The sequence below is a fragment of the Cricetulus griseus genome, chromosome 5 (assembly GCF_003668045.3).
Source record: "Cricetulus griseus strain 17A/GY chromosome 5, alternate assembly CriGri-PICRH-1.0, whole genome shotgun sequence".
Taxonomy (NCBI): domain Eukaryota; kingdom Metazoa; phylum Chordata; class Mammalia; order Rodentia; family Cricetidae; genus Cricetulus; species Cricetulus griseus.
In genome coordinates, this window is record NC_048598.1 from 69,516,409 (window position 1) to 69,531,303 (window position 14,895).

The window sequence follows — 14,895 nt, forward strand, 5'->3', positions numbered from 1 at the left end:
GCCAGCCTACCAGGGTTAGGCATTGATTGGCTCTAAGTTCTGATATTCCTGAAGACTCTGTGTCACCTTCCTATACTGACTACCCTTTTATCTTGTTCACTGGCCTGGTTGGCTTTCTGGATAGCATCTTTGAGACAGATGGACTTGGAGTGTGTGTGGGAGGCTTCTTTCCTGTGTTGGAACCCTGATGATACCAGGAGATAGATCACCCCTCTCATATCTGATTATCTATCTATCTATCTATCTATCTATCTATCTATCTATCTATCTATCTATCAACTATCTATCTATCTATCTATCTCCTCTTAGAGTCCAGACTAGCTCAACCTTAGCTATGTAGCTGACGGCGGCTCTGATCTTCCTGCTACACCTCCCTAGTACTGGGATGGCAGGCATGTGCATGCTTTATGCCTCTTTTTTTTGTGGTACTAGGGATGAAACCAGAACTTGATGCAAATTAGGCAAGTGCTCTCCCAGCTGAGCTATATCCCCAGCCCACCAGGAAGAATATTTAAGCAACACAGACCTCCAGGATTTCTCTGCATCTGCCCAGTGCTCCCACTTTACCTATCTGTGTGACACAGATCCTTCAACTGATCCAAAGCTCAGGGTCCCCAGTGTCTTCCCTCTGCCTCTACACCCTCCACTTGCCATCTTGGATGCCTACATAGGCTAACATTGTCATTACTGTGTTTTGTCACTACTGCCCACCCCCAGCACAACAGCCATTCCACCAGTAATTGTCCATCGAGTAACACCATCATTCCAGGTGTGTGCCAAGGGGGCTATAGTGGACAGCTGCTAGCCTGAGCTCCCTGATGATGGTGGCCCTGCTCTGTGGTGTCCTGTGTCCCTCAGCCCCCAGGCCTTGTGGACAACAGGGAAGTTGCCAAACATCCTGCTCTCTCTGCTCACCTGTCTTTCTCCGTGGGGCCACACACAGGCTGGGATGCACTCAGGTGTGACTAAGTGAGCAATTACTCTTACTTAAGTGATGTTCAGGATTGCTGTTGAAACTGCATGGAAGCTGGTTTTATGGCTCCGCTGCATGGAACAGCTTGTTCCCATCAGACTTTGTCCAGGGAGCGCAGTGCTACTGTCCCCAGCAGCCAGGCTTGCCATGGAAGTGGAAGGAATGGGGCCCCCAGGAGTATATTGAATGAGTTCTGGACTATCTGGAGTATTGGGGTGCTTGGTGTCTGGAAGGGTGATGGATCCAAAGCAGTGTCTGTTGGTTGGAACAAGCCTTGTTTGGCTGGGCCTCAAACAAACATAGATACAAATTCTATGGATGGTGTGATTTTATCCTATTCACAACTGTCTATAATCTTAATTAATTAAGGAGACATGGCCAGTTTAGTTACTACATTCACTGCTGTGCCAAAATATTGGACAAAGCAACTTAAGGAAGGGTTTTGCTTGTATTACAGTTTAATAACAAGCTTGTATTACAGTTTTGTTCCCCAGGTCTTGACCATTCTGAATTCCTTCCTTTCTTCCTTCCTTCCTTCCTTCCTTCCCTTCCTTCCTTCCTTCCTTCCTTCCTTCCTTCCTTCCTTCCTTCCTTCCTTCCTTTCTCTTCCCTTTTGTCTTAGGGTTTCTATTGCTGTGAAAAAATGTTGTGATGTCAAAAAAGACACTTGCTACTTCTAAACTTCAGTCTGCATACACAGCTGTTTGCTGTTTGAGTCACAGCATATTCACCTGTCTTAGTTAGGTTTCTGTGTTGTGGTAAACACCATGACCAACTTGGAGAGCAAAGGGTTTATTTCATCTTACAACCCACAGGTCGCATTCCATCAACTGAGAGAAGTCAGGACAGGAAGTCAGGGCAGGAACTTAAGCAGAAGCCATGGAGGGGTGCTGCTCACTGGCTTGTTCCCCGTGGCTTTCTCAGCCTGCTTTCCTACACCATCCAGGACCACCTGTCTCCGAGTGACACCACCTGCAGTGAACTGAGCACTCATGTATCACTCATTAATCAAGATAGTGCTATACCGACTAGTTTACAACACAGTCATAGAGATACTTTCTCCATTTGGATGCCCTCTTCCCAGATATGTCTAGGTTTGTGTCCAGTTGACAAAAATAAGCCAGCACACTTGAATCCTTATCAGCTTAACACACAAAATATCACTTATTTAACCACAACCTTTCTTTTTTTGCTTATCCCCAAGATCTCATTACTAATACCGAAATATAAACATACTATAACTAAAACATAAGTCTCCCACACTTTTTAAAAATGTTAATATTTTAAAAACCCAGGTTTTCTTTAAAAAACAAACAAACAAACAAACATCTTTTTACAAGTTTAAAGCCTCTCAACTCTGAGCACCTGTAAAATAAGAAATAAGTCATATGGTTCCTAACTCCAAGAGGGAAGAGCCAGGGTGCAGTCACAGTCAAATTAAAGCAGAACCACAAAGTCCAACAGTGTGAAGGAAGCTCACTGTGGGACTCATGATCTTCTGGGCTCCAAAGGCCTGGAATAGTCTCACTCTCTGGCTCTGCCAGCCACAGCACACACAGCACATCTCAGAGCTCCGACTGACTCCACCCACAACTGCTGTTGTCTTTGGTGGTCATCCCACAGAACTGGCAACTCCCAGATACTGGGTCTCCTGGGCTTTCCTTGGGAACTAACTCTAAACCTGCTATGTGGTGCCAAGCCTCAACTTCTCTCCATGACCCACCCCTCAACTTCATCTGAGGCTGCACATTCACCAATGGTCTCTCCTGGCCTCTCATGGTGCCAAGCCTTAGTTACTCTCTATAACCCCTCTAGGCCTTCAAACCCAGTAGCACCTGGGAACCTTGTAAAGCACATCGCCGAAGATTTGGCCTCAGTGTTTTCTGGTCTCTTCTTAATCACAGCTTATTGTCAGTCTCAGCCGATCAGTTTTGATTGTACTGGAAAAACAAAGGTTTTGCTTTAGTGGGTCTGGTCTTTTGTTGACCATAGCCAATTCCTCAGCCCCAGATGACAAGAACTACAGTATCTTAACTCAAAATATCAAAATAGTAATTCAAAAAGAGTCTTGGAGAGACTCTCAAACTTCCTCTTAAAACTTCACAAGCCCTGCCTCCCTGGTCTGCACTGATCTCAGCTTTATCTTGTATGTTCCCACAGTAGCTCATTAAGCTCTGAGCATTCAATGCCTTTTGTAGCCCAAAGTTCTTTCAGAATCCTCCTGGAGTCAGGTCACAACAATATCCCACAGACCTGGTACCGATTTCTGTCTTAGTTAGGGTTTCTGTTACTATGATAAAATACCATGACCAAAAACAACTTGTGGAGGAAAGGGTTTATTTCTTCTTACAACTTGCAGGTCATGCTCCATCATTGAGAGAAGTCAGGGCAGGAACCCACAGGCAGGAACTGAAGCAGAAGCCATGGAGAAATGCTGCTTGCTGGCTTGTTCAGCTTGCTTTCTTACACCTTCCAGGTCCCCATGTCCAGGATTGTCACCATTCCCTGTGGACTGGGTCCTCCCATGTCAATCATGAATCAAGAAAATGCCAAACAGACTTTCTGGCACACCAGTTACTTATGAAGATATTTTCCCAATTAAGATTCCCTCTTCCAGGCCCTGCATGGGAACATGTTGCTTTAATCCCAGCATTTGGGAGGCAGAGGCAGGTGGATCTCTGTGAGTTAGAGGCCAGCTTGGTCTATATTTGTAGACTCTATAATGTAAGTTCCAAGGCAGCCAGAGCTATATACTGAGACCTTTTCACAAAGATTCTCTTTTCCCAGATATGTCTAGGTTTGTGCCTAGTTGATTAAAAAACAAACAAAAAACCCAGCATATTTACCCCCTCTTCTCCTCTGCTTCCTTCCTTCCTTCCTTCCTTCCTTCCTTTCTTTCTTTCTTTCTTTCTTTCTTTCTTTCTTTCTTTCTTTCTTTCAGTTTACTTTTAAAAATTCTTGACAGTTTCATAATCTATGCTCAGGTATAATGTATCTTGACTATGTTCATGCCTCTTCTCCTGGCTCAACCTCCTTTCTCTCCCACAGAACCCCTTCTTCTCAACAAGCCCCCCTATTTTTGTGTCTATGTGTGTGTGATTGACTGAGTTTAATTAGGGTTGCTTGCTGAGCAGGGGTGGGATTATTTACTGAAGCATGGCCGACTTCTCCACAGGCAGCCATCACCTGCCAAGGCTCCATTCTTGTGTCTTATTGTGGATGCTAAATGGATCCAGAGTTGTGCAGCTTTGGGGTCATTTCTAGATACAGACTTGAGAGAAAAGCTCCCATGATCCAACAGTTCAAACTGCTCATTGTACAGATTTGGAAACTGAGGTCCAGATCTGGACATGCTGCTGGCCACCTGGTCATGTCCTTTGTCTTGGAAAAGGATGCACTAGAGAGTCTCATTGGGTTGGACAGAGCTGTCCCTCAGCCCAGGCTCAGACCTCACCTTCCCAAATTGACAGGGTTTATGTGGTGAACAATTTTCTGACGTTTGGTTCTGTCAGGACTAATTTTAGCATTTCTAAAGCTGGGTGAAAATACAGCCTCATTACTCCGGTGTCAGTGCACAGTTTACTATTCGTATATTCTGAGTTTTATCATTTTAGTCATGTTTAACACGGCTGCACCAGGCATGCTCTATTAAATCCTGCTTCTTTTACATTCCTGTCCGGAATTATTTATTCGGAACAATTTCCACCCTATGAAAAGACACAGCTAATGCTGTGTTTTAATGTGTTATTTACACACAGAATAACCTATTTACAACTCAGTGTGCGCCAGAGGGAGGATGGATGGGCCCGCGCCCTGCGTTCTGTTCTATCGGGCTTTAACAATCTGGAAAGCTAATAGAACCATTTATCATTGGTGGGGAGGGGTCGGATAATTTACTTTATGCTTGTGGCCAGGTCCCACTGCCTCTGATCTGGAGAGTATTTGGAGGATAATGAAGTCGAGCCTGGCATCTAAATGGGTGTGAGAGTGCCCCAGGTGGCTTGCATGTGTTTGCAGGGTATGACCTGGATGTGATGATGGGGGTGACCCTTCTTCCATCCTCTAGGAGGTTTCCCATTGGAGGTAACTTCCAGGGCATGGTGATGAATCCCGCATGAAGGGTGGGGTCTTGATGGGAGGGGCAGTGTTTGGTCTGGGTGTCCCCAGCTGGAAGAGTGGTCCAACAGGGCTCCTTCTTGAGAACTCAGGGACTTGACAGTAGTCAGTGGACCCACACAACTCCATAGTGGGGGTGTGACCTAGAGGACAAGCCCTAAACTGAGTTTGGTGTATGGCTCTTGATCGTCTTTGCTTATTTATTTTATAATGGCTTTATTTATTTACTTATGTATTCTTTCATTTATTTCATTTTGTGTGTGTGGTACATGTACCTGTTTGTGTGTATATGTGTTTTATATATGTGTGGTGTATGTGTATACACATTTGTATGTTTGCATCTGTGTGGTGATGTGTATGTTTGTGCATTAGGCATAGGTAGGTGAATGTTTTCGTGTGTGCACGTGTTAGTATATCTGTGCATTTACAGGTTTGTGTGCGAATGCGTACAGAGGGGATGTACATGCCAGAGGTTGACACTTGTTGTCTTCCTTAACTTCTTTTCATTATAGTTTTGTGAGATGTGTTTTCTACCAAATTTGAAGCTAACTAACTCAGCAAGACTCTCCCCCTCTCTGCCTCCCCAGGGCTGGGATTACAGGCATATGCTAGCTATACCTAGCTTTTCTTTTGCTGAGCATGGAGCTTGGATCCCCATACTTGTGAGGCAAGCACTTTACTGACGGTTCCATCTCTCCAGCCCCTGGGTGGTCTTTGAATAGATACTGAGGGATGAATGGAAAAAATCATCATTTGGTGCCTATACCTGAGAAGCAGGTGGAGGAGAGGAATCCGGGAAACAGTCCCTGGTCTCTGTCCCCAAGAACTTACAGTAGTCCCAAAGAAAGGCAAGACTTTCCTTTTTCTCAGAGATGTGGGTGCCACTCACTGCATGCAGTATGGCCTCGGAAAACAGCAAGAAGACTTGGGGGATGCTTGTCACTTGCTGTCCCTACCTCTGCCCTCTTCGTTCAGTTTTCCCCTATAGGAGGCCTCACATACTCAGACCATTGTGAGGGGTGTGGGGCCACCATGACGTCAGTCTTGATTGTTAACTTGGTAGATCATCTAGGAGACAGAGCTGGCTGTGTTTGTGAAAGTGTGTCTGTATTGAGTTAAATGAGGTGGGAAGGCCCACCGTAATGTGGGTATCCCCATCTTGTGGGCTGGAGTTCCTGGGCATCAGCATCTCCACTTCCTGACTGTGGATGCAATGTGACTGACCAGCCACCTCACACTCCTACCACCGTGCCTTTCCTGCCATCATGGTCTCTACCCTTGGAATGTGGACAAAAATAAACTCTCCCTTCCTTCCTGATATTACTACAGAAAACAGATACTTACATTACGATTCATAGCAGCAGCAAAAGGACAGTTATAAAACAGCAATGAAAATAATGCTATGGGTTGGGGGTCACCACAATAAGAGGAACTGTATTAAAGGGTCACAGCAGTAGGAAGGCTGAGAACCTCCATCCTCTGGAGGGCAGTGAGTCAGGCCTATTCTCCATCCACTGTCTTGTCAGAGGTGTAAGGAAAGTGGAGTTTATGAAGTGTGGGGCATGAACGTGCTCCCTGAGGGACAGCGGGCTTGAAACTTTTCTCTGATCCTCTGCCTTGGGGACCTGCCATCTTCATCTCAGACACAGACATGTGCTACCTTGGAGAACTAGCATTATAAATATGGAGTGTGGTGTCCAGGCTGCCCTGGCACACGGCCAGTGTACTATAGGCAGCAGTTGCTGCTCAGAGTGCTGTTCTCACTGGTCTGTGATCATTATTCAAGAGCTGTTTTCTCAGAGTAGCACCCATGTTTCTGGTAAATATGTGAGAGAGTGAGTGAAGCTGAGTCTTTGCTGTGAGTAGCAGTTCACACATGGTATGATTCAAGGATCAGTGTGGGCAAAGGTCCTGGGGTTCACATGCGGTACAGGGTGTCTGAGGCCAAAGCATCCAATAGAGAATGCTAGCAAAGACGCTGGTTTCCCAGCCCCATTGAAAAGACTTCCTTTCCTCCCGGCCCTATATAAGCTCACATCTGACGCTGTGTCTAGTGGCCCTTCCTGGATACATCTTCCAGCTGGGGCCAGCTGGCCCTCTCTCCCTCCTCTTAGTCTGTGCCGTCCTATGCTACGCAGCTGTCCTTGGCTGGTTTCCTGTGAACATGCCTGTCAGGCCCTGCTTGTAGGTGAGATGTTGTTGTGTTTGGGGGGTGGGGGGGTCTGTGATCCTGGTAGTGTATGTTGCTCTGCCACCTGACCCTACCCCCAGAGTCAGTATTTGAGCTAAGCATGTCCAGCCCTCAACTTGTTGGGCCACAAGCTCCCCAGGATAGCTATTAATGTGATCTAACACAAAATCGTAATTTACATAAGACATTGTCAAGTTTTTTTATGATTTTGTTTTGTAGTTTGATTGAGCAATATGAATTCTGTAGGTGACCGTGAAGTGGGTGCTTAAGATTTGAACTCAGGTCCTCATACATATGTAGCAAGCACCTTTGCTGGAAGAGCCATTTTCCTAGCTCACCCCTTTCCTAGCTGGGCCTTTTGGAATGAAAGAGACCCCAGGTACCCCAGCCCTGGGGACAAGCCTGATTTATAACCAGTCACAGAAAATATACATGGGGAGATGGACACGGAATGTGGCCATTGTAAAGATAAGTGACGGCAGTTTCCAAGCCATTTAAACCCTTACCTTTGGGGTATGAAGGGGTCTCTGCAGATGGTAAGTCTTTATCAAGAAATGTTTACTCATAAACGGACACCAAAAAGCCAGGAAATGAAAGCATTGAGCCTTTTATGGAGCCACGGCAGCCTCTCTGTAGTGGGAGCTGCAAATCACCTGCCATCCGCCCATCCATCCTGTTCCAAAGTCGGGGGTGGATGGAGAATAAGCTGACTCACTGCCCTCCAGAGGATGGAGGTTCTCAGCCTTCCTACTGCTGTGACCCTTTAATACAGTTCCTCTTATTGTGGTGACCCCCCAACCCATAGCATTATTTTCATTGCTGCTTTATGACTGTACTTTTGCTGCTGCTATGAATCGTAATGTAAGTATCTGTTTTCTGTGGTCTTCAGCCACCTGTGACCTACATGCTGAGAACTGCTGCAGCAGACAGTGGTGCCTACCCCATCATTCTGCTTCCCCCTCCTTTCCACTCATGCATGGGTCATGTTGTCCATCTCTAGCTCACTGTCTGCTGTGGCTCCTAGGTACCATGGCACCAAATCTGAGTTCTTTGGACCCATGTGTCACCTGCCTATGTCTTCAAGCCTCTTCTCTTTGGAAACCCTGCCACAGACCGTTGATACATACCTGCTCATCTGGACACCCCAGACCTGCTTGTCTGTCTGACATGAATGGACCCATGGCTGAACCCTAAATGCCTCATTTCCATCCTTCTAAGGGAGTGGGACCACCAGCCATCACTGTATAGAGCAAACTGAAGAGTCCTGTGCTCCAAGGCCCTTTATAGTCCCACCTCCTGTAGACTTGTCTTCTGAGAGTCTGGATGCCTGGTGTAGGACAGTGAATGGGAGACAGAGAAAGGGTTTGATGGGGGTCTCCTCCCAAATCCTGTGCTCTTCTGCCTCCACCCCCACCCCCACCGTGCCACCCTGTGCCCTCTGCTAGTCTCATGACTCCACCCTTCAGACTTGTCCAAACCAAATGCCTGGCCTCTTATGGAGAAATGTTGAGAAAAGCCAGAACTCTGAGGAAGCCCAGTATCCATCATCTGGGGTAGCAATGTACCCCTGTAAGCTCGGGTATGTGTGTGTCTGTAGTAGTCAGGGTTCTCTAAAGGAACAGATTGATAAAATGAATGAATATGCATTAGTTACATATGGGATTTGTTAGAGTGGCTTACAGGCAGTGGGCTGAGTAGTCCAGCCTCGACTGTCTCCTGGTGGAAAGGCCGAAGAGCCATTCATTGTTCATTGGAGGAGACTCAATGTCTCAGCAGTCCCAGTCTGGTGCTAGAGACCCAGGGAAGTCCTAGAGAGCTGCTGGTCTTCAGTCTACTTTGGAATTCTGAAGAAGCAGCTCACAGTGAAGGAATGTCTCAGGAACAGGATAGATGAACTTGGCAGCGAGAGTGAGGGCAAGCAGGCAAAAAGAAAAAGCTTTCTTCTTCCATGCCCTTTTATGTGGGCTGCCACTAGAAGGTATGGCCCAGATTTAGGGTGGGTCCTCTGACCTCAAATGATCTGGACTTATGGGGGCGGGTCTTCCGTCTCAAATGACCAAGAGAAACCCCTCACAGGTGTGCCCAGCTGCTTGGCTTTTAGTTAATTTCAGATGCCATCAGTTGACAACCAAGATTAGCCATCACAGAGCTGGGGACTCTTTCCCTGACAGTGCAGACCTAAATCTGGTGGATACTTTGAGGAGTTTGGTTCTTTCTCCAAGAAAGAGAGCTATTTCCTCCTTTGTGAGGGGCTGGCAAGGAGTGTGGCGATAGCAGGGTCTGGCCTAGAGACCACCAGTGCAGTGTGATTGACCATTCTGCTTGCTGGGCCCAAAGGAGGCTCAGCGAACCAGACCAGGCCCTAGCATGTAGTAAGCTTCCTTGTAAGACTACATTTGGATTGGCAGCCCCCAAATCATGACACAGAGATTTATTATTAATTATGAAAGCTTGGCCTTTAGCTTAGGCTTGTTCCTAACTACCTCTTATAAGTTAATTAACCCACATTTTTAATCTATGTTCAGTCACGGCATGTGACTTCTCCTCAGTAGGGTACATCTGACATGCTCTGAGTCTACTGGTGAAATTCACTTGCCTAGATTCCTCCTCCTCTTCCTCTTTCTTCCCGGAAACCTCGCCTATTCTCTCCTGCCTAGCTATTGGCCATTCAGCTTTTTATTACACCAATCACAGCAACACATCTTCACATGGTATACAAATATCCCACAACACTGGCATCCTAACCATACAAGGCTGCTGGCAGATAGGCAGGGAGAAAATTGGGCCTCTGGCTGCAGGACCAGAGACTCCCTTCTTTCTTCTCAAAGCCACCTGACACCCTGCCCCAAGCTTCTAACAGTCCTAGAATAAATGAAGATATTCCAGAAAAAGAGTCCTGTACCCCCTTTGGCTACCAGATTATTCAAACAATGGATCCCAAATAACTGGAATCCATCCCAGAGTTTCAGGGTGGGAGAAAGAAAAGGGTAAGTGTCAGCTAGAGGAAGACCTGGTCTGCCAGGAAGAGATTTCACATTTCTGACAATTTGTGCAACCAATTTGCAGGAGACTGGAGCTGAGGCAAAGAAGTCAGTGGTGGGAGGGACCACACTTGGAGCAGTACTATATATTTGGCTTTGCACACCTTTGGCTCTCTATTTAAACCCAAACCTCATTTCAGGACCCCAAAATGGACTTGAGAGGTGTCACTGGCCCTCTGTGTTCCTCTTTCCAGTGTGGCCACAGAAAACAAATCTCCTTTCTCTGCTTTTCATTGTTACTGGTCCATTTAATTGGCATACTGAGTCTGCTTATGAGCATTGCCAGAGCCCAGCCTCTGACTCTAGCAGCTCTGGTAACAAGCTTGTCAGCCTAGCAGATAGAAGCTGAAGGACCTCTGCCATCCCTGTGTCCCCGTAGATGCTCTGTCTCCTTCTGTTCCCTGGCTCCTTTCATACCAGATTCAATTAGTCAAGTGTGCCTAATTCAAAAGGCGTTTGGATGTTTATGGAAGGCTGCTGGTTAGCATGCTGCCAAGGCCACCCGGTTACTAAGTGCTTTAGTCGGATTTGAACTTGAGTCTGCCTGAATCCTCTAGGGAATGCCTTCTTCCTTAGTACCCACTGGCACCCTATTTCATGTGGCAATCTGCTTCTGGAAAGTGTCCATGACCCCTGCCCTTTGCCATTTTCATTCACCTGTGTGCCGGGACACATGCAGCTTGGTTACTGCTGAGAGAAGTGTCCTGACTAAGGCCTAAGCATCTATTATTCCAGACCCTTAAGGCATGGAGTTTAGGGCCCGGGGTGCTTGTCTCTTTATGTTCTTTGATTGATTAACTAATCAGCTAATTAGTTAATTAGCTAATTAATTAATGGGGGATGGGTATTTGCATGAAATGGCATATTTTTGGAGGTCAGAGAGAACAATTTTTCAGGGGTTGGTTCTCTCCTTCCTCCATGTGGGTCCATCAGGTCATTAGACTTAGTGGCTAGTGCCTTTATCTACTGAGCTATCTTGCCAGCTGTGTGTGAGTGCGCTCCTGCCTGCGAGCTTGCCTGCATGCGTTAGTGCATCCTCTGCCGAACTTGGCTTTTTATTTTGATATAACTATGAAGATAGAATCCAGGTCTCATGCTTTACCAACTGAGCTATCACCCTAGCCCCGTTTTGTTGTTTGAGATAGGGTCTCTTATGTTGCCTTGGCCTGCTTGGAACTCAGTGTATAGATTAGACTGTCCTCGAAGGGTGATTCTCCTGCCTCTGCCTCTGAATACTAGGATTGTAGGCATGTGCCCGATACCTGACTCTAATGATATATTGTTCCCTGCCCCCCCAACCTGGTGTGTGTTTTTGGAGGTACCAAGCAGCCTCCAAGTTGGAAAGTTGCTTCAGGGAGTGCTTCCTCCTTGAGAGTTTTGAGGTTCGAGGGACAGAGGTTGTTTCACGTTCTCTTTCTGCCTCTCTTCTCTCTCTGCCATTTTTTTCCTGCAGCTGAACCCCAGTGGCAGGCCCAGAGAACCCCATGCCATGCCCTTTGTTCTCAACGCTAAGCAACCTGAGGTATTTGCGGCAGACTTTCAGAGCATCTACATTCATTATTGTTGGGGGAAAGTTTTTCCCCATCTTCACCTCTCAGTGAGCCTATCAGCTGGGAAAAGAGACAGGAAAGCATAGGGACAGGGCTTTGATGTGGTAAGAGGGCTGCTTCTTCTCACCCTGAGGGAAGAGAGGCAGGGATGTCTTCAGGAATAGGGAGGCCTGAGCTGGGTCTTGAGGATGCAGAGGAGCTTGTCTTAGTTAGGATTTCTATTGCTGTAATAAAATACCCTGACCAAGAGCAGCGTGGGAGGAAAGGCTTTGTTTTAGCTTACAGCTCTCAGGTCACCCCATCACTGAGGGAAGTCAGGGCATGAACTGAAGTCCTTGGAGGCCATGGAGAAACACTGCTTACTGGCTTGCTCAGTTCGCTTTCTTAAACACCCCAGGGGCACCTACCCAGGGATGACACTGCCCACTGTGAGCTGGGCCCTCCTATATCAACCATTAATCAAGAAAATGTCTCACTGGTTTGCCTTCAGGCTATTGCTATGGAGGAATTTTCTCAATTGTGGTTCCTTCTTGAAAAACAAATGGGAAATGGGGCAGATAGCTGAGTGTAGGCATAGGCAGAGAGCTTGGGGGCAGCTGAGACTGAGTCTAGAGACTGTTGGCTGTTTTGCTGGAGTGACGGGCAAGGAAAGGTCTAGGCTGGACCCTTTTAATCTGAATTTGTCTTAGTTGGTTCTGTGCTCTCCTTGGCTCCGTTAGAATCCAGGCAGCGGAGTGAGTGAGTGTGGATTTGGGTCAGTTCCTGTCCCCATCACATGCCCCAGACTGTACATTGCCAGTTCATCTGAGCCTTCAGCTGCTGTACTACATTTGCAGTGAGCCGTTCACTGGGGCCCCTGCTAGGGAGAGACAGCGCGCGCGCTTTCAGCCTGGTTGGCTGCCAAACTCGCTGGAAGCTGAGAGGGTTAAAGCACCAAGCCAGCTGGTGAACATTAGTTCCCCTCTGCATCACGTCACTGGCTGATGGAGAGGCAGAGAGTGAGCTGGTGGCCTGTGCCGGAGGGAGCTGCCCTTGGCTCTCCCAGGGGGCCACATGGCCCGGTGCCCATCCTGCAACCTCAGGTAGGCTGGTCATGGATGCAGTGTCCTGAGGTGGATGTTGCTGCATGTACGTGTGTGTGTGTGTGTGTGTGTGTGTGTGTGTGTGTGTGTGTGTGTGTGTGTGTACACGTACATGCATGTTTCTCTTTGAAAGAGTTCTGTGCTGGCCAGAACTTCATGGAAAAAGAAAGGGTGTCGGGGCCAGAGCAAAGAGAGAGAGGAAGAGAGCAGAATGGCTCTCTCCAGAGAGTGGGGAAGGTCCGACTTTTCCTTAAACCTTCAAGTTTGTCCCAGCAGCTGCTAGGGACAGCCTTCTTGCAGCCTCCTCTTAAGATAGCGCCCCTTCCCCCCTCTTCCCAGGGCATGCAAGTCCCTAGAGGCCAGGGGACAATTTGCTGAGGTGGCTTAAGTACATGTTTTCTCCATCTGTTTTTGTGACCAAGAGGAGTTTCAAAGGGGTTGCCATGTGCCGAGTCAGTAGCTAGTGTGTGGCCGCCCTGTGGTTTCACATGGCTGGCCAAGACCAAGACCTCCCGTCCCCAGAGTAATGCAGCAAGGGCTTTCAGGGTCCTAAGCACCACACTTATCGTGACCTGCCCCTGCGGGCTGGCAGGCTGCTCTACTGTGGCTCACTGATGTCTTAGCCACCAGTGTGTGATGGGCACAGGGTTTCCGGGAGGGCTTCTAGGCAGAGGTTACAAAAGTGCAGATGTGTGGGAAGGCTTCATTGTCTCCTGGGCTTCATGGATGGAGTCAGAAGCATGGCCCAGGATGTGCGTTTTCCTACTTTGCTTGGAGGTCAGGAGGAAAAAAAAATGTCCAAATTAGGAATGGGCTTGTGGCATAGCTGAGCACAGCAAAGAGCAGAGTGTCTGGTGTGGGCTCTGAGATCCGAGGGACACTTCTGGCCAATGAAGGGGTGGGGGAGGGAGTCTCACTCTGGCTTGGGCTATCAACCAGTGTTTGATGACTCATGTTTGAGTCTGATGTAGGGGGTCTCCCCACTTTCCAGGGGACTCAGAAACCACTTCTCTCTGCTTTACCCCAGCCAGCCCTTTGTGAGGTTGTCTGAGCCTCCATTGACTCCCAGAAGCAAGTGCAATGTCCTTATTACAGATGGGAAAGCTGAGATGACTAGTCTGGGCCACCCAACTAGGTGGCACTTGTGTTGGAAGTCATGGTTGAGCCTCACTGTATTCAGCCAGCCCTTCCCTTGGGTTGGGCCACTGTCTGTGCCATGCAGTGGGTGTTCCTGTAATCCTTTGACTCCACGGGGCCAGTACACAGTGACCTAGGCAGTGGCTGCCCCTTCATGGGTTTTTGCTGGGTCCCATGTCTCTAACTTGAAGATAGATTTTGGTGGCTAAGACCTGGGCAGTGAGCCAAGTTCATGTTCTCACAATGCCAGTGATGCCTGGACAAAACATCAATGTCCTGTCCCAAAGCAGGATGAAGGGATTATTGCCAGGGACACACTGAGCTACTAGCAGTGGGACACTTGCTTGTAGCAGTGCTCAGAGGGCCACAGAGTCACGGTTAGGGTGACTGTGATGCTTAATGCTGATTGTTGACAGGACTCTCGCGAACAAGGCAAACTTTTGAGCATGTCTGTGAGGGAGTTCAGATTAGCTTAATTGACATGGAAAGACCCACCCCGAGTGTGGGGAGCACCATCCCACGGACTGGGGTCCTGGACTAAATAAAATGAAGAAAGAGAGCTAGAGCAAACATTCCACACTCTCAGTTTCTTGACGGTGGGTACCATGTGACCAGCAGCTGCTTCATGCTCCTGCCTCCATATGGGCCTTCCTGCCACGACGGACTGTGCCCTCAAACTGTGAGCCAAAACCACCCCTTCCTCCCTCAGGCTGCTTTTGTCTGGTGTTTCACTTCAGTATCAAGAAAGGTAACTGATTGGTGGATAAGAGCAGCCTCAGCCTCAGTCCCTCCCTAGTGGCATGTT

At 47.8% G+C, this 14,895-nt stretch overlaps 1 protein-coding gene across 3 annotated transcripts in view; it reads left to right on the forward strand.

Annotated features, from left to right (window-relative positions):
* Positions 1 to 14,895, forward strand: part of Gli2 (GLI family zinc finger 2) — a 227,399-nt gene that overhangs the window by 58,181 nt on the left and 154,323 nt on the right. Inside the window, exon 1 of one of the 3 annotated variants that reach the window (XM_027417818.2) lies at positions 12,662 to 12,953. The exons of the other annotated variants lie outside the window; for them this stretch is intronic. The gene's annotated coding sequence lies outside the window, so the exon portion shown is untranslated. Of the gene's footprint in view, positions 1 to 12,661; positions 12,954 to 14,895 lie in introns of those variants that run through there. 3 annotated transcript variants of the gene reach the window in all.